The 24,258-nt window shown below is 46.5% G+C and overlaps 1 protein-coding gene and 1 long non-coding RNA gene across 4 annotated transcripts in view; both read left to right on the top strand.

The window, feature by feature from the left end:
* Window positions 1-24,258, top strand: part of FBXL7 (F-box and leucine rich repeat protein 7) — a 352,858-nt gene that overhangs the window by 88,377 nt on the left and 240,223 nt on the right. The window lies entirely within an intron of this gene.
* On the top strand, window positions 4,982-7,345 carry LOC112652786 (uncharacterized). Its single transcript, XR_003131718.3, has 3 exons — window positions 4,982-5,653; window positions 6,689-6,918; window positions 7,036-7,345. It is a non-coding gene; the product is annotated as an uncharacterized LOC112652786 (long non-coding RNA).

The raw sequence follows: 24,258 nt of genomic DNA, 5'->3' as shown, positions 1-24,258 counted from the left end.
CTGCTGCGGGTGGGGCCCCCGGGGAAGCAGCTGCGTGCCCGGCCGTGGGGTGTCCTGCTGCGGGGGCCCCAGGCCCACAGTGGGGTCGTGCAAGCCTTCCTGGGATCCCTGGGCCGCGGGTGTTGAGTGGCAGTGCCCGGCACGGCCCGCAGATGTGCAGTGACCTGCTCCTGGAGGGGCCGCGCCACCTCTGGGGAAGCCCTGGCTGTTGGGCCTCTGGAGGCAGGGGCCCCAGGGCCTGAGGGCGTCGCCAGCGTCCCTGCACCACGACAGCTCACAGCCTGGTGCGGGGTCCATGCTCCCCGGGGACCTCCGGAGCACCCCTGCACCATGACAACTCACAGCCCGGTGTGCTGTCCGTCGGGGGATCCATGCTCTAGGGACCTCCGGAGGGCCCAAGGGGGTGCACCCGCTGGTTTCTCAGAACCTTTTCTTTTTAAGCTTTTCCTGGAGAGTCTGCAGCCTCTGCTTGGACATCAAGTTCTCAGCAACCACGCCTGATTGATGGCCAAGACCTCAGTCACACTTACGGCATCTAATGAGCGTAAGGACTTGGGCCCCTGCTGTTGTCCTGGTGGCCCCACTCATCGACTTTGGGTCCTAAGGCTGTCCCCTAGGCCTGGTGGGCACAGCTGGCGATACGGTTTGGTTTCAATCCAACGGACGATGGGATTTTCGTACCTAAGTGGCAGCGTCCCATTCCAACCCCATTCCAGAGTCCCGTGCCAAAGCTTCATGCATCTTCCTTTTGTGAGCCCTGAAGCCACACCTCTTTTAAGGCGTTGGCAGCTCTGGTTGCAGAGCAGAGGTAGGCTTTTAAGGCATTCCCCTTGATAAATGGTAGACGCTCTCTTTAAAGCCCATTATACGTCTTGTGACAGTTTAAGTTCTTGATTTCCTGACACTGTAGGGGGTTTGGGTTCAAGTGCAGAAAGCTGGAAACATTCCATTTTTTCCCAACGAAATCTGCATTCCGGCATCGTAAGCCACAGCTTAATTCTTTCCAGTTGTGTCGCTCTTCTTTCTGTTATGCTTTTTTTTTTTTTTTCAGTCTTTCTCATCCACGGGGTGTTGAAGGAACGGCCTTTGACCTTCCGCTATGAAAGTCACGTCCAGCCCGTGGTTAGAACGTTGCACACGGCAGCCAGCCCGAAACAGAGTCCGTTGGGTTGGGTTGGGTCATGAGGCCGCTTCCTAGAAATCGTAAGCTCAGCCTGGCCTTCGTCTTTCTGAGAACAGGGTTATGAGGATGTGGCTTGACTGGTGGCATCTCAACAACTCCGGCTTCTCTTGGGCCTGGGGAAGGTGACGCAGTTGGTTCAGAGGCCAAATGTAACTGGCTGCTGAGGAGTCCGCTCCATCCAGCTGCTCTTTAAACATATTCAGGTTCAGATTCTGAACCCACTGACAGCACAATTTATAGGTGTGATGGCTTATAAATGCCGTTATCAAGCGGGCCAAATATGGAATCATAGGATTTTTAGAGCTACAAAGGCCTTGGCAACTTTTCTGACCTAATACACTCGTTTTACAAAGAAGTCCCTGCGGGCACAGAGAAATAAAGAGATTTGCTCAATATTACACACCTAATAAATTGCCGAGCCGGAGTTTGACACCGTGTTGTTTCAGCGAGCGATGGTCAATTCGGGGGGGAAAATGCATAACCTTTGAAAAAAGTCGTTGCCTTCTAAGTGGGAGCCACTGAATGCTGTCGTGTCCCTCTGGTTGCTCGCTGCCTGTTTTGAGCCGGTTGCAGAGCGGAGGTAGGCTGTTCGGGAGAGTTTAAGGTGAGAAACACTGGGTTCAAACAGAAAAAAGTACTTTCAACGGGAGGAGAGGATCTACTTCGACTGGTAAAAGGATCTCAACCCACTTACACAGGTCAGCTTCTCACCTGGAGATGGCAACACTGCTTTTAAGTTAGCCCGTGATTATAAAAATAGCCTTTTCATAAATGGGTTTAATACCGTTTTGGGAAATCTCCCATTTAATTAACTCCCTGAAGGAAATCGACTTTAAAATGTTTCATTTGAGCCACGAGTGAAATGAGTTGACACGTAAAGGATTCCTTCCACCGTACCTAAAATCACCACTTTATTTATACAGTCGTGGGTTAACATGTTTTCAGGGCCCAAATTAGACCAATTCCAAAGGGAGGTATTTTGAAAATGCCCAGGAATCGGGCTTTGTTTTGTTCTCTTTGTCTTCCGTATATTATTTTCATTCTGCCTCTCGAACAAAATTCAGTGAGTCACTCGGGAAGGGAAAGATGATGCTTTTAATTCAAGGTAGATTTCATTTCCCTAAACAAAAGCCTTTCGACCATCCAGCGAATTCCACACACATTTTTGGGATACCTATTATTTCACGCTGCTCCTCGCGCTCTCGTGAGGATTATTCATTCAGCTGTTCCGTTGTCACATTGGTCTTGCGAAGACGTGTAGGTGTTTCACTTGGCAGATGACAATAGGGAGACTGGGAAAGCATCAACGTGGCCCAGAGTCCTGGAAGATCAGCAAAAGGCAAAGATGGTTATGAGCTCTGAATTCCGAGTAAGATTTTTTTTTTCCTGATGCTTGTTTTGTAATTGTCGTTAGAACTACTAAGAATTTCACGCTAATCATGCTTATAAATATTTATATCAAAATATATTTCAGGAGCCCTTACGAGAAGTACCTTTTGAAAAGCCAATCCATAATTGTGTTTAGATTGTCAGTATTACACATGGAAGTGTGGTCTATGTATAATCTAGACATTTACTTTTTATTTTTTTATTTTTTTTATTTTTCCCTTTCTCTTTTTTATATATATTTATTTTTTATTGGTGTTCAATTTGCCAACATATAGAATAACACCCAGTGCTCATCCCGTCAAGTGCCCCCCTCAGTGCCCGTCACCCAGTCACCCCCACGCCCCGCCCACCTCCCCTTCCACCACCCCTAGTTCGTTTCCCAGAATTCTTAGTTATTGAAAGCAAAAGTCGATATTCCAAGCTGCCTTTTTTACTGAACCGTTGAAGGGTTAGTTTGCTGGTTTTCACAATTGTGTCCTTAATACGCTGCGTCAGACAGACTCAGGGTTTTAAATTGATATTTAAATTAATCATGATATGGGTTCTCTAGTGCGCGTACTCTAGAAGTAGTGATGGTTACATCACTCCTGTTACTTTAAGACTGAGCCAAGCGGTGATTCTTTAACTGGAAACGCACACAGGTGGGAGAGACCGATCGTAGAGCGTGTGCCCGGGGAGACCGGAATTATGCCTCCAAGCCGTCCTTCACCATCAAATGCACCTCAGTCCACGACAGAAGAGAATAAAAACATACAACGTAGGAAGAGGAATAAAAAGTAAAGAAGTGGAGCTAGTAAATGGCACAGAAAAAAGCCTCTTTAAAAACAGCGACAAAGTGACATCTATTCAAACTGGAAGGGTGGTGGAGGGAGGTCACGGGCGGGAGAGATGCCAAAATCAGAAATGGAAATGTGCTGTTGGGAGCTTTGACCCAGTCTGTGAAGAAGGTGATGACCGATTATTACAAAGATTCGTTTGCCTTCGGAAATTAAGTTTCAAACATAACTATTGCCGAAAACTTTGGGATCATTTAGGAGAACCGTACAAGGCTTTAACTGTTGAGGCTTAATGTGTTTTGGTAATTAAATTAACAAGTCACCGCTTCACGACCAAGTTTCTAACTACTGCCTAATTCTAAGTTAGGTGACTTTTGAAAAACTGCACCAATTATATTGGGTGATTTGAGCATATTATAGATTCAATGTGCCCAATTTAATAAAGAAGTCAAATTTACATCTGAGGATTAGTTTAAGCAGTGGAAAACTCATCAGCTTGGTCTCCACAAAATTGTCTTATAAGCCTAAAAATGTGTAATGAAACCCTAAATACCATCTCAGACTCAAGAACTAGGTTTAATTTCTTAAGGGAATTATCTTCCAAAATGAATCATCCAGAATGGCAGAAATGTCTTTTAATAGTCTCAGAAGGAAATTAGGTTTCTGTGTGTGAGTGTGTGAGTGCGTGTTCCAAGGTATCTTAAAGTAATACTTGACTGAGGCACCCAGAGCCCGTCAGTGCCTTTAAGGAGAGGAGTTAGGAGAGAAAACACTCGGCCTTTCGCGTTCTCGTCCCGAGTGTAAAATCATTCGATGCTTTTCTCTCACCTCCATTCTGTCATTTGCCATAGACGCTCAATACATAATCGATATATTTCATTCTGGTTCATCTAAACACAACTAAGTGTACTTGCGGTGAGGGCTGGGATCATTTCTAAGGTATCAGTGACCCAATAAGTTAATTCAACGGAAATGTAGTAACGGGCGTGATCTGGGTGCAGATACACTTGCTTAGGCCGCGTGGGGAGACCACAGGGCGTAGCCAGTCACAGGTTGGTAGCACAGAGAATGGCTCCTTTCCCACATGTGCTTTCTTCTCCTTGAAGAACTTTCAGAACTATTTTGGGTGTCCCTTAAAGGATTTAGGTGGGGCATCCGTCATTCTGTCGCCTTAAGCAGGCATCTTTCATCGTGTTGCCGTGAGCTCTTCGGCTCCCACAGAATCTGGTTTCGTGGCGGGATCCTCTGCCGCCGGGACCGTAGCAGCGGCGGGGGCTGGGGGCGAGCACTGCGCGTCAGGCCGGTAGCGATGCGGGGGGCACGAGACTGTCCTGACACCTGGTCTCGACAGGTGCCCTGGTTGGGGGAACTAGGGAGAGAGTCCTGGGAAGGGCGTCACGGGGGCTGCCCCCCCCGTGTGGGCAGAGGCGGGAAGGTGGGCGGCTGTGTGGAGGCCGGAAGGCTCCATCGGGGTCCCCGTGGGGAGAGAGGGAGGCTTCTGAGAAGCCGCTCCCCGACAGCATCGATACATTCACACAGAGCTTTGCGCCTCTGGTCTCCCACTACAATAGTCGGTTACCGGGGGCTGCACATTCTTTGTACTGCGTCCGGGACGGATAGGCCCGCACTCTGTGACCCTCTATACCCACCGCCTTTCTTTGGGTTATTGGGAGGGTTTTACACTAAAAGGCTGGCTCCGGAGCTCATCGAAGGCAGACGGGCATAGGGAAGGGGTTTGGGACCAACATCTTAGGAAGAATAACCTGATATTGGAAATATTTGCCCTTTACGGTCATGGACACAGTCTGACCTTAAAATCAGGTCAACACGTCTGTTTACTTCCTCTTTGAGTAGGAAATAACTTCCTGAGGATAAACTCACTTCCTCAGGAAGTCCCAGGCTTCCCAAGGTGGTTGGGCTGATTAGTAAATAATGAGAGAAAAGCCCTTGAGCTCTCAGTGTGTTCCTTTAGATTCCATATATTTAAAAACGTAGAGAATCCCCATTACGGAGGGAATAATATACAAGTAATTGAGATATTACTTGTGATCATTAAGAGGTGATTGAGGAATTGTTATCAGGAAGCAGAGAGCAGTACAGTTTGTCATAGTAAGTGTAACTGGGAAGCTTTAGTTGTTTATGACTCTGCTGCCGTCCACGATGGGGCACCTCCTGCCGCCGCCTGCCACCTGCTACGCTGGAGGACGTCTGTTCTTCAAACAGCTGCGTGTGTGTGGGCTTCACAAAACCAGATTGCTCTGCACTGGGGAGAGATTCTGAGCTGTACAGGAAGGAGACGCAGCAGGTATCTGGGAGATTGAAGAAGGAGATTAGATGGGAAGAAGAGATGGTGGAACTGGGGGGATGTTCTTTTTTTCTTTTCTTTTTTTTTTTTTTAAGTAGACCCCATGTCCAGCATGAGCCCAACATGAGGCTTGAACTCTCAACCCTGAGATCAAGGGTTGGACGCTCACCTGTCTGAGCGACTCGGGTATCCCTGGGAGATGTTCTCACATCATGGGTGGTAGTGGCTTCCCAGAGGACACTTTCCTGTGTCCCTAAAAATCCTTAGTTGATCTTTACTAAACTCACAAAGGGCTTGGAGGGAGGGGATTTCCTATAGAAATCAGGGAAGGGCTGAATTTTGAGACTGTCCACTTACGCAGAGACAGCAAAGCCAACTGATGAAAAGTCCATCAGTTAACACTTCCTCACTATTGCAGTTTGCACAAATGGAAGCATTCTATTATGCTTATATTGTGTTGTGTGCGATGATATTCTAGATAACATATTCACTTTCACAATTTATATTAACTTTTTTTATAAATGAATTTTTTATTGGTGTTCAATTTGCCAACATACAGAATAACACCCAGTGCTCATCCTGTCAAGTGCCCCCCTCAGTGCCCATCACCCCCACCCCCGCCCTCCTCCCCTTCCACCACCCCTAGTTCATTTCCCAGAGTTAGGAGTCTCTCATGCTCTGTCTCCCTCTCTGATATTTCCCTCTCATTTATATATACAATGGAATATTCCTCAGCCAGTAGAAACGACAAATACCCATCATTTGCTTTGACGTGGATGGAACTGGAGGGTATGATGCTGAGTGAAATAAGTCAATCGGAGAAGGACAAGCATTATATGTTCTCATTCATTTGGGGAATATAAATAATAGTGAAAGGGAATAAAGGGGAAAGGAGGAAAAATAACTTTTGTTTTTCAAGTCTGATTACCAACTCACATTGTTCCCATTATCGATAATTATTATTCTCTTCTTGATGCTTGATTTTTCACAACTTCTTTTAGGGAAAACCTTAAAGCATCTCATTTGTCCTTCCAGCACTGTCCTTCAGACTATTAAAACACCCCCGATTTCTGGCCTCAGAAGAATGTTGCAGGTCCATTTGCTTTTGTTGTTCCTGCCCAAGATATGGAATCAGTCATGCCCAATGGGATTTTTTGTTAGTGGGGTAACGTTTCAAGATGTAAATATGGGAATAAAGCAAAGGATTCCTGCTGCTGTGGGCTCACTTTTGATAAAGTTGGACCTGGAGGACGTATATTTTTAAGGTACCAGTACACATTGATTTTATCGATTTATAATATTGTGTGTTATACATCCTTGTACTATGCTTATACTCAAATGATATGAGATTTCACTTGCCACTAAGACTTTCTTCTATTCAGCAACCAAAGATGTAACTGAAGTTGGGCCCTCTCCATCAGATCTTCAAAAGTGCCCGGACATGCCCGATGAGCAGTGACGAGCAATAGGCTACAGCTCCGTCAAGGTAGCCGCTGCGTGAGTTACGTGCTTGCTTTCCACCGATAACTCCATAGGGTCACTCCTGCAGTTGCTTGACTCCTTCAAGGAAGGAACTGTGTTGTATCCCCCTTTGTATGCCAAGTGACTACCACAGTGATTGCCATTCAATAAACATTTGAAAAATGTTCATTAAGTGAATGAATGGATTCTTATTCAGATTCTAAAAAAGGAAGAGCCCCCTAGATTGATTTTCCCACTTATGGTCACGAAGACTGTGACATCGAAAGCTGGGCAAATCCAAGGCAATATACGAGAGATAGTTAATTTTTAGAAAAAAGAATAACGCCATGCCTTAGGAAAACGAAGCAAATCATAGGACTGTTAGCCATTGATTTGCTTTTAGTTGTCTTTTGTGTTACGGGAACAAACAACTTCTCTAAGCAGCATAGACACGTCAGAAGGAGGAAGATATTTGGAACAGAAGATATCTCTGGTTTCTACGTTTTCATTTGTTTCAACATTTTTAAGCCAAAAGAAAGTTTGTTGTCTGTTGAATGTTAGCTCTCTAAATAACCAGTTTCTATCAGAAAATTTTTTAACACCTAAGATCACTAAATGAGATAAACTTAGAAATACAGAGCTGTAGAGCTGTTCGGCCTCGGTACATCAATTTTAAGGGCAGAGGAAAACTATTCTCTACCCCTAGCCAATTTAATTTTATTAAACCTCTTTTTAATCTTTTTAAACCTCAATACATTGAATCATTTCAATTCTTCACTTACTGATATCTCAAAGTATCAAATTAGAGCCTGTGGTTCTTTAACTGATGAAACTAGAGAAGTAAGTTTCATTTTATTGGCATAAAGTACGGCTAGATTGGCCAGTTAATAAATGTGTTCAGGGTTTTTTTTTTTTTTTTTTTTTTTTTTTTGAGGGGGGTGGTGGTTCACTGACTTGTTATGAAGAAATGTTACGGAATGCATTCCTAAAGAAGAAAATAATGTTGTTTTTTCCCCTTTTAAAAACGCATTATCCTAGAACCAACCTTGACCTCAGATTGTCTTTTGCAAACTATATTCTATTTTGTAGAAAGTGGGAAACTGTAAAGTTCATGTTTTGTTTAGCTGGGTTGGAACCGATCAGTACAGAGATTAGGGAATGATCTCATTCAATCTCAGAGATCTACAAAGAGCTAAATTCTGGTAATGGGTGCATTTGGAAAATGAAGTAGGAGGTTGAACCCTGCATTTAATATGAATGAGAAGGGGAATCAAAAAGCTGTGCGACAAAAAAAATGCTCCTACTCTTTTTTTTTTTTTTTTTTTACTCCCCATTTATGGGTGATACAAGTTACTTACCCTTAATTTTCTTCTCTGCAAACCAGGAATAATAATATTCTCTACTTCATGTGTTGGTTATGAGGAGTAAATTCAAAAACTATATGCGGTGTGACTCCCTGTGTGTATTATCTGGTCTCGTTTCAGCAGCTTACTCACAGCCACTCGCTGTGAGTTCTGTATCTGACCTTGTCCAGGGACAGGAAGACGTTATATGGAAAAAATCACCCTTAAATGAATTCACCATAATTGCAGTGGAAATCCCAGTAAGATTTTAATTTTGAAACTTGACCAAACTCTACTTTCTTTACCTGGAAGGATAAATCCAGCGTCTCTAAGTACCCACCATATGTGGACACTGAATTCAGTTCAACGACACGTCTGACGTTATGTATGTTGAGTTACTTATGTGTGTTGAACTCATTTGTTGAGTGAATACATGTACGTATGAGGACATCCAGAAAAATGTTGGAATCGAGTAATGAGAGTAACATTTCCTAGCGTCATGAAAATGTATCATACGTTTATTAATACTTAAGAAGCGTGGCGTGGTGGGGCTTGGTGGAATGGAACAGGGTTCAGGGTGGAGCTAGTCGTACGTGGGAATTTAGGGTATGATAAAGGTGGCGTCCTGCGTGGGCAGGGAGAGAAGCCGTGTCAACACATCCTAACAGGAAAATCAGCCTCTGATTTTAGAGAAAAGGAACAGGGACAACCTAATGTGTTCCTGATGCCAAAGTAAATTCTGGACGGATGAAAGATTTAAATGTTCAGATTAAACGTAGATGAATTGTTTTACCATCTCAAGGTAGAAGAGCCTCTTAAAGCGTGGAAACAGAAGTCGTCTAAAGCTAGAGAAGGCCACCTGCGCGTGTGGGCAAGTGCGGCCAGAGGAGGGAGGAACATCTTTCCGTTGTCAAATATGTTTGGCTTTTCAGTGAGCAAGATTCAGCACCCCTCGCTTTTTATTGCTGGACTTCTCGAGGCTGTTGATGTGTTAGTGTATGTTGTTAATTTTCAAGTAGTAGATTTTATTTCACAACCTTTTTTTTTTTTTTTTTTTAATCCTTAACAACCTGGAAATGTGATACGTGTGAATCAAGAGCCTTACAATATGGGTACACGCTTCGGCCTAGGGATTTCACACTAGGAAATCTCCGTAAAAATCTGCATTTTAATTGGAGATTAATTTGAATTTCTGAATTTTTATAATGTAAAAACCTTGGTAAAATATTTCATGGAGACATTTATGTGTCAAAGGCCTGCTTAGGTATTAAAAACATATTCAGTGTTTCCTGATACGGGAAAATAGCTAAGAGAAATGCATAGTGTGAGGCATTTCCTAGGAATTCCACAAATAGCATTATACTTGAAGAGGAGAAAGACCGAGAGGACATGTTTCAGGGTGTCACGAATGATTATCACTGAGTGAATTATAGATTATTTTTATTTTGTGTGTTTTCCAATATTGTGTAACTTCCCGTGGCACAGAGGTAATTAACAAGCTTGTTCTTTAAAACAAAACAAAACAAAACAAAAAACAAAACAAAAAACAAAAACAAGCTGGTTCTTTTATAAGAGCTGAAAACGTCTCTTTTGCTAGTTGCTTTTGGAATTTGGTTGAATGTGATATGACAAAAGTTTCAATTATTTGATTTTTTTCATGATTAAGATTTACGGATAAAAATGGACCTTGCTGTTTCTTATCCCCGTTACCTCAATATGTATTCAGCACCCAGCAGGGCAATGATTGCTTGCTTTCATGGTTTGCTTTATAATCAATTTTAAAAGACTTTTCCTAAACTTCAGAACTTGAAACTTAAAACTTCTTTCCATTAGTTGAATGTATTTCCGAGACAATTTTTCTCTTTTCTATCATTTATGGAGTGAGGTATATCCAATATCTTGCATATATTCTGATTCATTCTGTATTCATTTACTCAGTGATGTTTTCACTCCCCAAAGTATACAGAATGCCAGGTGCTGTGGCTGGGGAATGAGAACTCCTTGGTGAGCCAAATAGACACAGATCTGACCTTCTGGAATTTTTTGTCTTACGAGGACACAAATATTATAGAAAAATAAATCATAACAATAAATCATTAAAAATAAATTATATTCTAAGAATGCCTAGAAGTAAAAATTTAAGCCAAAGCCTGAATGATGGCCAGGAATTAGCAAGGTAAAGATGTAGGTGAACACTGGGAAGGTGTGATGGCAGGTGAGTGGAGTCCTGGTCATCTACAATTGTATAACAAATAACCCTAAAACAATGCATAAGTTTCCTGTTGCTGCTGTAACAAAGTACCACTAATTTAGCAGATTCATGTAACAGAAATCTATTACCTCATAGTTCTGAAGGTCAGAGGCTCCAAATGAGTCTCCAGTGACTATAATCTAGGTGTTGGTGTGGCTGTTTCTCTGGAAGCTCCGGGGGAGAATCTATTCCTTGCTTTTTTCGGTCTTGGCTCACGGTCCCTCCATCATCCGAGCCAGCACCGTAACATTTCCGAATCTCTCTCTCCCTCTGACTCTGATCCTCTGTTTTCCTCCTGGAGGGATTACTTTGCATCTACCCAGATATTCCAGAATAATCCCACCATCTCAAGATCTGTAACTTATTCACATCTACAAAGTCCCTGTTATTATGTAGTAACTCCAAGTTTCTCGGGAGTAGGACATGGATGTCTTTGGGGAAGCGTTATTTTGCCTTTGACATTTATTTACTTGAAACACCAACCATTTTATTATATGTCACATTTTTTTTTCCAATGCAAAACTTGGGTGGGGTTTGGCTGTAATTCTTCTGTTCCGTGTAGCGTGGGCTGAGGTCACTGGTGGTATTTTGTTGGTGGATAGGCTGGTCTATAAGGGCAACAGTGTGTGTTTGCACCTTGCCTAGGATGGCTTGGCTATCAGTTGGAGAGTCTACAGGTGTCCTCTCTAGCAGGACGGTTTCAGAGCATCCGGACTCCTTACATGGTTGCTTAGGGTTCCAGAAAGAGTATTTCAAGAGACAGGAAGTGGAAGGGGAGGTGGGTGGGGAGATGGGGTAACTGGGTGATGGCATTAAGGAGGGCACTTGATGGAGTGAGTACTGGGTGTTACGTGTAATTGATGAATCCCTAAATTCTACCTCTGAAACTGATAATATATTTCTTACATTTAATTTAAATTAAAAACATTTTTTTAATAAAGAGAGAGAGACAGGAATTGGAAGCTGCCAGTTTCTTAAGGCCTGGATTCAGAAGTTAACACCTCTTCGCTTCTGCCCTATTGTATCGGTCACATCATCGTGGAGCCACCGAGATCTGAGGGTGGGGACCTTGACTCCACCATGTCATGTGCGCACGTTGATATATTTGCAGCTACTTTTAATCAATACGGTGGATGGGTAGTGGCACAAGATCCCACGAAGAGGGATGAAGCGTGAGAAAGTCTTAGGGCTTCTCTGAACAAGGGCTTGTGTGTATGTGTAACCTAATGACAGAGGAGAGGTGACTGGATGAGTAGGACCTTGTAGACCACATCAGGTTTGGGTTCATTCTAAGTAAGGAGGAGCCCCCGAGGACTTTGAGCAGGGACAGATCCTGGCTGTGGGCGGTGGGGGAAGCCCATGAGAGGTCAGTCGTGGCCGCCTCGGAAATAACAGTACGTGGGACTAGTGTGGTTCAGACTCCTGTTCAGCCACAGCTCTCTCGTAGCGTATGGCCGAGGAGTGGGGTAGTGTGGTCAGTGACGTCCGTGAACTCTTTGTCGCTTTGAGGTCAATACAGAAATTGAGAATTAGAGAAATTGAGAAATTAGAATCCTTTGTGACCACCTGACGTGCCGTGGGACCCAGAGGGATGAGCATGGGCTTGAATTTGGTATGTCTGCTTTCTGTTTTTGCTTTTGACTTTTATTTTTTCTTTTCATTTTTGTCTCGTTTCAGTATTGATTTTGAATTTGAAACCTGAAAAAAATGCTGGTATTTTCCAACTATCTCACCCTCCCTGGATTGCTAGAACACATTTTATACCTTTCCTTTGTGTCTCTCTTGGGCGTCCTGGACCCTCCTCCTGGGACAGAAACACCTCCAACTACCTGTGCTGGATTTCTTAAGACTCATTTCGGTTTGCTCCTGTGACACGTGACTGCCGAGGGCTGGCACGGAGCTGTTCTGCGACGGTCTGCGGACGTCCCTGACACCACTGCTCTTTCATAGCATCTTGCCAGTATTTGTTTGTCATACTTGCATCTGAATTAAGTTTTCCCCAGTTGCATTAGCCATGTAAGACTCCTTGCTCACGGGGACAGGGGCCAATTTGTGGTTGGCAAATGCTAGAAAACATAGATTAAAGCAAGGAATCCTTTAAAAATTAATATGTGGGCTGTAAATGGTTTCATTAACTCAAAACATATTTATTTGTTTTCTAGTCCTTTGAAGTTTGGTCAAAACCTTCTGTTTGAGTATGTGGCTACTGATTGGAGTTCTGCAGTGTGTTTTCTTGCATGGGTCACGGAACAGCAGATCTTTTATAATTTTTGGTGTTGTTGCCTTTCAATTTGGTAGGATGAAATACACTTTTATTTTCTCAAAAGTAACAGATCTAGTAGAAAGGGGAGGACTACAATATGGAAATGTTAGGTCATGTACTTAATCAGAAAGCCACAGATTTTAAATTAGAAATAGTGCATTTTCATTATGGAAAAAGGAGCAAGATGCAGAAATGGCCCAGTTTTGCAAGTACCGAACGCATGGATGACACAGCCTTACATCTTGGCAGAGAGAACAGGTACGTGTGATGGTCTCTCGGCTCCTCAACTGTTCTGATTCTCACTCTGCTAATTAAGAGCAGTTGATACATTTAGATACTCTTTACTGATAGTTTTATATTTCAGAAACTAGAAAAAGTAATGATGAGAAAGCAAATAAAGTCTTAAAAAATCAATTTTAGTATATGTGTTGCCGAAGCGAGCACAAATAAAAAAAATCAAAAATGAAATTTTGATTGTATAATCGACACCATCTCCCATGAGCAGAAATCGGAGCCAGTGTGAATGGATCTCTTTTGAGCTCAGAATTTAAAGCCTGTGTGAAGTGGATCAAGACAGGTGCAGAACCAAGGGGCAAGTCGTACCGAGTCTTCGGGATTACTGTGGTAGGAGGAGCATGGCCAGTGAGCTGGGATGGACAAGAACGAAAAGGCAGCAAAAGTGCGCAAAGTCATGTTGTTGAGAGTCATGCAGGAAGGTGGAGTCGGGGGACGCTGGTGGCTCTTACACATCTGCCTTGGGCTCAGGTCACCACGTCAGGGTTGTGGAATCGAGTCCTGTGTCAGGCTCCCTGCTCGGGGAGGGTCTGCCTCTCCCTCTGCCCCCCTCCCCACTTGTGCACGCTCGCTCTCTCCCTCCTTCTCAAAGAAGTAAATAAAATCTTCAAAAAAAAAAAAAAAAAAAAAAAAGGAGGGATGGGAAGCCTGCCCAGGAAAGCATAAGGCAGTGCCAGACAGGGTATCGCTTAAGGGGAGACGGAGGGAGGGCAGGACACAGGGGCTGGACGGTTGTCGGAGCAGCAAGGGGCACAGCCCGTCACCCCGAGGGTGACCCCGCTGGGCCGGCCTCTGCGGCCTCTGCAGCCTTCCCTGCGTCGGCCCTGCTGAGGCGGCTGCGGGGTCAGAACCGTCTTGGGAGCGACAGGCAGAGAGCAGGAGTCCCGTGCTCGGCATGACAGGCCACTAAGGGTCTTGAACTAAAGCACCCTTTCCTGGCCGCCTCTGAGTGGGGCCGGGCCGTGTCATCGAAGGTCGCGCCCCCCCAAGCGGAGGGTATCAAAGTCTCCAAAACGAATGCAGGTCAGTGCTGCCGCCGCCGTCGCAGCTCCGCGGCCCGAAGGACGGGCACCTTGAACGTCGTCGGCCGTCCGTGTAGACCGGGCCTCTGCTCCCACAGCCGGTCCAGCCGGCTTCGTTGGCTCGGCCACGCCCGTGGACCAGCAGCTCGGGGCCGGGGCCGGGGCCGGGGCCAGGCCACGCGGGAGGCCGAGGGGTCCAGCCGGCAGCAGGCGGGCGCAGCGCAGCACCCAGCCCGGACATGCAGCCTGCGGTGGAGACCGACCCGCGGGGCGCTGCGGCTCTGCTTGATGCCTGCTTACGGCCCGGGGAGGCTGGGGAGGCCCGGGAGGCTGGGGAGGCCGGGGAGGTCGGGGCCGCACAGGCTTCACGGAGGAGCCCGAGTGGGCCGCGGGCCTGGCGTGACAGGGAGCGGGAGCCAGCAGGTGTGGGGGGAGCCTCGACTCGGGAGGGCACCCGGGACCGGGGCGCTCCGGGAGCTCGCTAGAGGCGGGGGCTTCCAGGCTCCCCCAGACCTGCATTTCCACAGGTTATCTGGGTGCCGCGCAGGTAGGCTGACATTTAGGACCTTTACTGTAGGGTGCGTCTAGGTCAGCGCCCTGTGCACCCAGCGGGTGGCGCGGGGGGCGGGCATCGTGGTCCCTGTCGGGCTGACTTTAAACCACACCCCGCGGGCAACCATGACCTGTTGCAAAATCCTAGCAGCTTAGCAAGTAGTTGGTTCACCTGGGCCTTGAAGGTTATCGGTCTGCAGATCAAGCTGCACCGAGGTTCCCGAAATCGCATTTCTACGGTATTTACGGAAAGGGGAATTCCAGCATTTGTGATGCTAGAAAATAGACCCAAAATGAAGCCACTCCTCTGGCGCTCTCCTCCACGTGCCCCGAGCCTTGCAGTGGCGTCGAGCTGCGTAGACCCCGGGGTGGCCTCCCCACCCCATCAGCGTCCGAAAATGAGCTGTCAGCGCGACCTTCTCAGGAAGGAGTGCTATTTGGTGTTTCGATCACGTCTGGAGGGACTTTCCGATGAGTGATGATCGGGAGAGCTTGTATGACCGGTGGTGTTCGTCTCTGGCACCGTGATTCATTCTTGAGTTTCCAACTTGTGGACCCCGTCTGCTGCTTTGTGTTCGGAACTGTCTCTGGGACTGAGCTGGGGCTCGAGACTCAGACAGGCCTGGCCTCAAAACGGGGCTTCGTAATTTATTGGACCTCAGCAAAGCTCGGCCTCTCATTCGAAAACCATGAAGATCACAATGCTTATGCCTCAAGTTACTGCGAGCATCAGAGTGTAACCTGTGTCGAGACGGCTACGTCACGGGCTCCTCGTGGGATGTGCTTAAGGCACTGCTGCCGTCGCTCATCCTGAGGTACGGACCCGTGTCTGCTGCCGTCGGCCAGGACGGCCCACGCTCGCACCCAGGATCCGGGAGCGGAGGGCAGACAGCGGCTGCAGCGCCGGCGGGCTCCCCTGTGCCTGCTGCCCCTGCCCGGCTCCGTCGTGCCTGCCGCGCCCCCTCCAGCCCCGGGCCTGCTGTCCCATTGGCTGCTCCTTGCCTCTGTGTCTCCCCTCCTGGCAGCAGAGGGGCCCACCCTCCTTCAGGATGGCCTCATTCTAGTTTTACCTGCGTGGGCACTGTCTCCAAACAGGGCCACGCGCTGGGGTAACGGGGCCTGGGACTTCACAGCATCTCTGTGGTGGCCTCACGGTGACGCATCACGAGGCTTGGGGGCCAGTCTGCTTCCTCCGTCCTGGGTCTTCCCCGTGACGCCAGGCTGCGCAGCCTTTGTCATTCACGGGGAGCTGCAGCGTCCGGCCCGCGGGAGCAGGAGCAGTCGAGGCGGGATGCTACGGCGGCACAGCTGGCCCTGGCTGAGGCCCTGCGGCCCGAGCTCGCCGACGCACGCCAGCAGTCAGGCCGCGGGGGGCCTCCCGCCCCAGGGCCGCCACCCGCTGGCCTTTTGCTTCTGGAAATCCATAACCTGTTTCTCTAGGTTCCCAGCAAATGCACTACATGTTCATGTTTTAGGGGCTTCTTGAAGCGAGCCGGTGTCCCCAAACCTTTCCCTGGGACTGAGATTCTGCCGCGAGGTGCCTCCGAGGCAGAGGGTGCGTGTGGGGCAGGGCCCTGCACACCTGGCTCCTCCTTCCAGACTTGAATCTCCTCTTCTCCTTCGCTGAGTGAGCCTGGGAGGCCGAGAGAGGCAGGCGGTTGTGGTTGCATGGGAATTCCTTTACAGGGAAGCAGAGGGAGTAGAGGTAAGGGGTAAGGGTCCCACTCAGGCCCTCACTGCCATTTTGATTACGGGATTCGCTTTACGTACAGAGAGCCCAGACGTTTGGTTCAGCGATACTATGTCCCTGGGAGGGCGCTTCTGGATGAGGTGAACGCGTGAATTAGTGGACCAGGAAACAAATGGCCCTTCCCAGTGCGGGTGGCCTTGTCCAATCCGTAAGAGGCCAGCAGAGAAGAAAAGGCTGGGTGGGAAAGGGTTGTCCATCTGCCGGCCTGTCTTTGAGCTGGGGTGTCAGCCCCTCTTGCCTTTGGGTAACGGCTCAGACTTGCGCTAGAACTTAACGGCATCAGCTCTCCCGGTCCGCAGGCCTCCTGGCTCAGACTGGGACCACACCACCACCCTGGTGGGGCTCCAGCTTGCTGACTGCAGGTCTTGGGACTTTTCAGCCTCTGTAATCATGTGAGCTCATTTTTTAAAATAATAAATCTGTTCTTACATATTATCTCCTGTTCAGTTTCCCTGGCGAACCCCGACTATGTATTAGGCGATGTGACATCCAGCCTATTTGGGGATCCAGGGAGATTTTGAAAGAGCAGTGCTTTCTGACACATGATTTCAGTAATCTTAGCAGTTAAAATAATTGATATTTTCTTTAGCTGAGAGATCCGAGAGCTGTTCTCCCCACCCCGAGCCTGGTGATCTCTTCCTGTTTCTCCCAGCTGCTTTTATCTCCCAGTGTATGGAAAAATTCACACACATTTGACTTTTTATGTGTTTCTGCATTGCTTTCTGGTTGTTACGAAAAGAAAAATGACACTTGCTCAAACCCATGTTGAAGGCGGCCGGGGCATATAATCCCTCGGGGTGCCACACGCAATGGGCTTTGGTGCCCACAAGCCCCCGAGAGTCAGAGATTTCCGGGCTCGTGCACCTGTTCCACTCAAACTCTAGTGAAAGGGTCTTTCCTTGCACTTGTTTTCTGGTCCGGAGGAGCTTGGAGTGGCTGGAAGGATCAGGAACTTGGGGCTGTGAAGCCCGCTCTTCCTTACCTAAACCCAAACCCTCAAGCGGTAGGAGAGCTACCAAGGCCTTTCAGTAGGTTCTAAATTCGAGGAAATTTGGTTTGTTCTCAACCCAGCTGATGTCACGGAGCAAACCAGGCTAACCTTCGTAGCCCTGGAGCGAGACAGACCCTGACAGGCTTCCGTGTGGAAAGTGGGGAAGGTGTGGAAGGGGAGACGCGGGATCCGAATCAGTCCTCCACTGATGTTCACAGTGTCCCGTTCTCCTACATCCTTCTGTTTCACAATGACCAATTGCCAGCCTGTTCAATTGATTTTGATTTTATTTAAAAAAAAGAACCGTGGCATCTCCCTTTCGAAAATTCAGTGCAAAACTCTGAGCACTTTTTTGCCTTTCTTCTTCTGACCAGAGAACCATTTTTGCTCATCTCAATTATAATTTGTTTAACAGATTTCATTTGCTTTTCCCCACTTAATACATGAACCCTTTTATGTGTTTAACTGTTATTTGTTTAAGAGGGTCTGCAATGAATAATGCAATGAACAGCCAAATTTTTCACGTAATAATTTTTTATGAACCATACAAAGACAGCTTGAGTTGTATAAATCTAAACGAACTCACTAGCAGCCAGGGTCCCAGTCCTCAGGCTTCCTCATGGAGCTGCTTCTCTTTCTGTACGTTTGAATTATTAATCTATCCCACCTCATCTTTCCTCCTGTTGCAAAATTTTCGAGAAAGGAACCAGCTAAACCTTGCTAGAGATTTGCATGAATTTTAATTTTTAAGAACCAACAAATTCAGCCAAGAATCACCTCGTCTTCTGTATCCTACTTGCATTTCGTAAGTTAGAACCTTATGTTAAAAAGAAAAAAAAGCCCAAAGAGCAAAAACATACAACGCATGCTGGCTTCCCCACCTGAAATGGAGATGTGCAGGAAGGTCTGGGGTGGAGAAGCTGATTTTGGGTGGAACAATATGCCGAAACCCTCACTGTCTTTCCTTTTACTTTCTTTACCTCTAGTATTGCTGCCAAGGTTGGAAAGGCAGGTGGATGAAGGTTTAATTTCTTTGAAATATTAAGTAAGGAACTTTGAACCTGCTTGACTTCCCCAGATCAGGCAAGAATTGGAGGGTGAGCTCAGAGAGTTTGAAGGAAGCATTTGTTTGTCTACAATACAGGGTTGATGTCGATGAAGACTGGTTTGGTCAAGGAAGAGGAACTAGTTCTTGCATGAGCAGCTGGTGTCATGCGCTTTGAGTGTCTGTTGATGGGGAACAGGGATCATCTGTGAGTGAATGTAGAGGTGACGACTTGAGTTTGATCTGAGGCCGTGTCAAGGTCTAGCAAATAGAAGAATTTCGTCCAAATTAGTCCTTGGATGCGTGTCTGACTCAATGTATTCATCCATTATAAAACCAAAAGAAATGACTTTTGAATTAAACATTGTTTTGACAACTTATACTTTAATTCATTCAAAGGAATGGTGAGTGTGTCAGGCCACAATAACTTGCCTCGAATTTCCCTTTTCAAATCCATCCTCACCGATATTTTGCTATTTATGCTGATGATTTGGAGTAAGAGTTAAAGAAGAGTCTTATTATTGCCCTTATATGGGAAATGATATAACATCTATGTTAAATGGCGATGACTCCTTCTTTCCTTCCATATCGAGAGAGAGAAAGAGAGAGAGAGAGAGAGTTTATTTAACACTTTTGCCTACTTGAGTAATGCTTCATTTCTAAGCAAACACACCATTCGTCTTGCATGACTTCAGTTTGAAATTTACTTTAGGAGACTGGATTTCAGCACATCACAGACGAGCAAGAAGCTGAAGCCCTAATGAGACATGCTGCTTTAGCAGAATGAATGCGTCTTCGAGATGCTCCTTATTCGATGGGTTTTACATCTAGAGAATCTAGTATCCTTATGAGGAAATAAGTCCGTTTCCCCACTCACCTGAAATTGGAGACAAACTGACACACAGGTGTGCTCTGGTCACAGTGCTGTCACCGCTGGATGGGCCCGAGCAATGGCAGAGCTAAAGGTACTGGAAGCGAACAAGTTCGGGACAAATCTGCACACTCCGGAGGTTTTATACTTGCCTTGTTCCTGTCCCAGCTGGGGAGGTGACCCGCTCTGATCATCAGCGGTTTTCATGGACAAAGTGATAGACCAGATTTTGGAAAGTAATTTTCCATTTTTGTGGTGGTGGCGGTGGTGCTTTTTCATGAAGCCCAACTGTGTATTCATTAGTTACACCCTTATATCGGTTGACGTCTTCATCTGGTGGCTGAGTTCCATATGAAAGCTGTCTCAGGTTTTCTTATATATTTTTAACCTCTTTTTTTTCTTTCTTTCTTTTTTTTTTTTTTTTGAGATACGATTGACACATAACATTATGATGGTTTTAGGGATACAACACATGACTTGAAATGTTATATATTGTGAAATGTTCACCAGAATAAGTCTAGTTAACATCAGTCACCTTATAGTTACAAAAAATTATTTTTCTTGTGATTGAGAACTTTTAAGAGTTACTCTTCTAGCAACCCGCAACCATGCGGTACTGCATTATTAGCTGTGGTCACCATGCTGTACCTTATATCCCGCGACTCATTTTACAACTGGAGGTTCATATCTCTTGACCCTCTTCACCCATTTCACCATTGTTATTTTTTTTTTCATTTCACCATTGTTAAATTGTTTTTAAAAAGTATCTTAAAAAAAAGTATCTTTATCACTCTTAGTCTCCTTTGTAACAGGCTTACTTGGGTCAATTCTATATGAAACTTTACAGATTGAAAGTTCTGTCCAATAACAAAATAACTTGGCTGCGTTGTTCACTTGAAAATGACAACATAATTGCTTAGCCTTCCTTTCAAACACGGAATTTTGGCTTGTTTAGAGCTTGTTCTCTGTTCTAACAATCACCCACTGCGATTACTTCATTCATTTGTATTTCTAAGAAACTTTAAAACTCTTGGAGGCATTGAGGTTTAATGGGTGTGGGCAGAGGTGGGAGGAGGAGACATGTTAGAAACCACGGTTAACCCACTAACTTGTTGGGTAATGTCGGAAATTCAACCTCCCGAACACTCCGTCGCCTGGTTTGCAGAGTGAGGATGGTGTACGTGCCTCCCATCTTCTACTGCAGGAGGCACCAGTTTGGTGGGTCGTGAAGGACTTGCAGAAAGCTCTTTCTTTTTGAGCATTTGTATAGTGCTCAGGGAGTCACTACTTTGAGTCTGGAATTACTCTCGTTACTTCCAGTTAATCCTTCGGGTACTCAGGTAAGGTAGCTTTGTTATGACCCCCATTTTTCAGATGAAGAAACTGAGTCAGAGAGGTTAAGGAGCTTGCCTGAGGTTATACCGCTGGTAAGTGGTCAACTTATGAATTGAACCCAGACAGTCTGGCTCCAGAGTGAAGAACTTGAAACAATGCCAGGAAATGATTTTCACCAAGTTTAGCTGGAACCGGGCTTGAAAACTGTCTCAAATGCTGCTTCTATGGCTATGGCAGGAGCTGAATAGATACTCCTACATTAATGGAAATTAGACATTCTCCTTGGCTGATCTTATCCCTCAAAATCATTTTCAGCTGTTTCAGAGCCTTGGAATTGCTGGAAATGTTTAAACACCACATTGTTGATTTAGCTTATTTTGGTGTTTTGCAATCCCCCCTCCCGTTTTCTCTCTGCTTGACTGTTAATGGTGTGTTGCTATGTGATACTGATGGGTGACTGCTCCCCCCACATGTTGAGACACTATGGACTATGAGTCTCAGAGATGTAGACTGTGTCATGGTGCGCTCCGCTGGCGGTCCCAGGGGACGGCGTGACCAAGTCCTATTCCCCCAGATCCCGGGAGCCAGGACCGGCCTGGTCGGCTGTAGAATTCACTGAGGTCTCGGATCCTATTTTGTGGCACTGGACTGGCCGGAGATAACGTGTCTTCAAATCTGTCTGTTGGTCCAAATCACAAAACCACCCCAATTCAGTCCGGTCTTTGGATGTGAAGTGGCACCAGTCAAACTCTGACGCCAGCTCCGCGTGGGGACGTCCTACACTGCGTTGGACTGGACTAGCTTCAGGACGGGAGCAAGGTGACCCTGCCAAGAAGGCAGCTCCGATCTCTACGCGACCTTGCAATGCCAAGAGTGGTGCCAATCATTCACGTTTATTTCGTACTTAGAAGGAAGTGCCACAAATAACAGCAGCTGAGCTCCACAAATTCTTACGGTTTCGACAGATGATGCATTATTGTCCACATTCCCAGGGTGGGAAGTAAGACTCCGGAAAACCAGGGCAACAAGCGCTCTGCTGTGGACTTAACCCCAAGTCTCAGGGCCGAGCCTTCCGGCGGCCCCGTGAGGCCGCGTCTCCTGTGTTTCGTGCTCTTTCCCGATGCTGGGAGGCGACCGTCAGCTCTTCATGCTGTCTGAGGACATGGCACGTTCCGAGTACAGCTAGTAGAGCACAGCAGGTCTGGGCCCGGGAGGGACAGGCCACGGCTGCAAAGATGGGGCGGCGCGGAGCAGGTGCTGCCGACGAATCCAGGCCTCAAGAGGGCGAGGAACGCCGCTTGCTCTTTCCCGCCTCCTCCTTCCCGTGTTACTCACTAGGCAGCCACAAGAATCCTCGAGAGGAGAACACGTTTAATCACATATATTTTGTACCAGCGGTAGTAGAAGAGGAGGGGAGGCGCGCTGACATCATGGGAGGGCTTGGGCATCCCTGCGTGCTGTGGCAAGGCCGTATTTCTTCATCTTTGCCCCAGCCCGGGTACGCAGTCGTACCTACACTTTACAGATGAGTAAACTTAGGATCAGAAGTGGGAGTCCTGGGGATCCCGGGGGCTCAGCGGTGGGGCGTCTGCCCTCGGCGCAGGGTGTGACCCGGGGTCCTGGGATCCCGTCTCGGGCTCCCCCCAGGGAGCCTGCTTCTCCCTCGGCCTGGGTCTCTGCCTCTCTCTGCGTCTCTCTTGAATAAATGGATAAAATCTTAAAAAAACAATAGAAGGGGAAGTACTGTGCCTGAGCTCACAGCAGGGAGTGTCTGTGTCAGAATTTGAAACCAGAATGTCTGTTGTTTCTCACTTTCTGGGGCTGCCTCTCTAAAGCCTGGAGGTGAGCGGAGGCGCTGAAAATACCGTCGTGCAGCAGCACTTCATAAACACTCGCCACCAGCACACATTTGAAATAAAAACCTTAATAAAGGAAACCCGGGCGTGCAGTGGGTGGAAGGAGCGGCCCCTTCCTGAGGCCTTCATTGTCCTACCACTACCTGCTGCTGAGTTCAGTTCGCCTTGGACATGTCAGGTATTGATGTGACTGTGATATACATTGAAGTGTGTCCTCACTGAGATTTAAGTCATCCAAGAATTGATGTCGGTTTTGTAGGATCTTCTGTGATTTCTTAAACACCGTGCCTTGGAGTTTTGCACGTGCGTGTGTTTGTTTTATTTGTTTTTTTACATCTGAATTGGGAATGAAGGCACTGGCCGGTCACGGAAGTCCACGTGGAAGGACGTGTATAAAACCTTCCGAAATGTGGAGCGTGAAGAGATCTCTAACTAGACAAACATGAAAAAGCACCCAACTCTGGCTTTAGGCTTTCTATAAACGGTTTTCTCCTCTGGTAACATGGCCGTTTCTGCATTTTGAAATCTCTGGAACATTCCTGTGGTGATCATTTTTATCCTGTCTGAACTAAAGCTCAGTTTAACCGTTCAGTATTCACAGAGCCAAGTGGATCAGGCCCCAGGATGGCTCAAACCTGGCCAGTGGAAGTGGCCACATTCCTGCAAGATAAGGTCTCCATTACCAACTTCCACATGTATTTGTGTGAAGCTTATTTTTCCATTCGGGTTCTTGTAGCCACAGTAATTTTCCATGTGTCCATCCTCCAGCCAGATGCCCTGTTGAAGACTTCTGCTGAACGATAAACTCCAGCTGAAATGATCTTTTCTTCGGAAACTATGGAGAAATGACCACTTGAACTCAGACTCTGTAGCTGTTTTATTGTCTCAGACGGTGCTCATCCAAGCCCAGCCAAGTCAATCCCCGCCCCCCCACTCCCCCCGCTTTTTTTTAAGTCAGATTTGTTCTTAGGCGTTTAAGAAAATGGCTATATTTTCATTTCCTTTCTTGATGTTCTGATTCCCTTTTTGTTGCAGTGCGGGTATACATGGACATTGGAAAGCTAACAAGCCTTCCCTGTTGGTTGCTCAGTTAGCCTGTTGCTGGTTCAAGTTCCTGATATGGACAAGTTTTCTAGTTATAAAAGCGATGGCTGGACTAGGGGGCAATAGCATAGCTAAAGAAAATTTATGTCATGAGGTCCTGAGAATAAAAAGGAAGAAACGAGGCCATCGCCTTTCTGCAGGACCACTCTAAGTTACCTAGTTCGTCTTAGCTCTCCTGAAGGCATCCTTGTGCTTGGCTTTTTAGATAGTTATCTCACAAAGCTGTCATCATAGCAGACTGCTCATGTGTCATCTAGGCAGGACTAGATTTAAAAAAAGAAAAGATGCTGAGTTGGTTATTGCAATATCCTATCATCTATGGCCGGGAGCCTGAGGTCAAGTATTTATAGGTCCTGCCTGGTCCTTTGTAACCTTTTCTTTGTTGCTTCCACCTTGTGGTTGGAACTGCTTCATTCCTCCCTGCCACCCTGTGGCTTCCCTTGGTCTCCAGGGCCAATCCTGACTTT

The sequence above is a fragment of the Canis lupus genome, chromosome 4, assembly GCF_003254725.2.
Source record: "Canis lupus dingo isolate Sandy chromosome 4, ASM325472v2, whole genome shotgun sequence".
Taxonomy (NCBI): domain Eukaryota; kingdom Metazoa; phylum Chordata; class Mammalia; order Carnivora; family Canidae; genus Canis; species Canis lupus.
The sequence above is the reverse complement of the archived record's forward strand: the minus strand, read 5'-3'. Positions and strand labels throughout refer to the sequence as shown.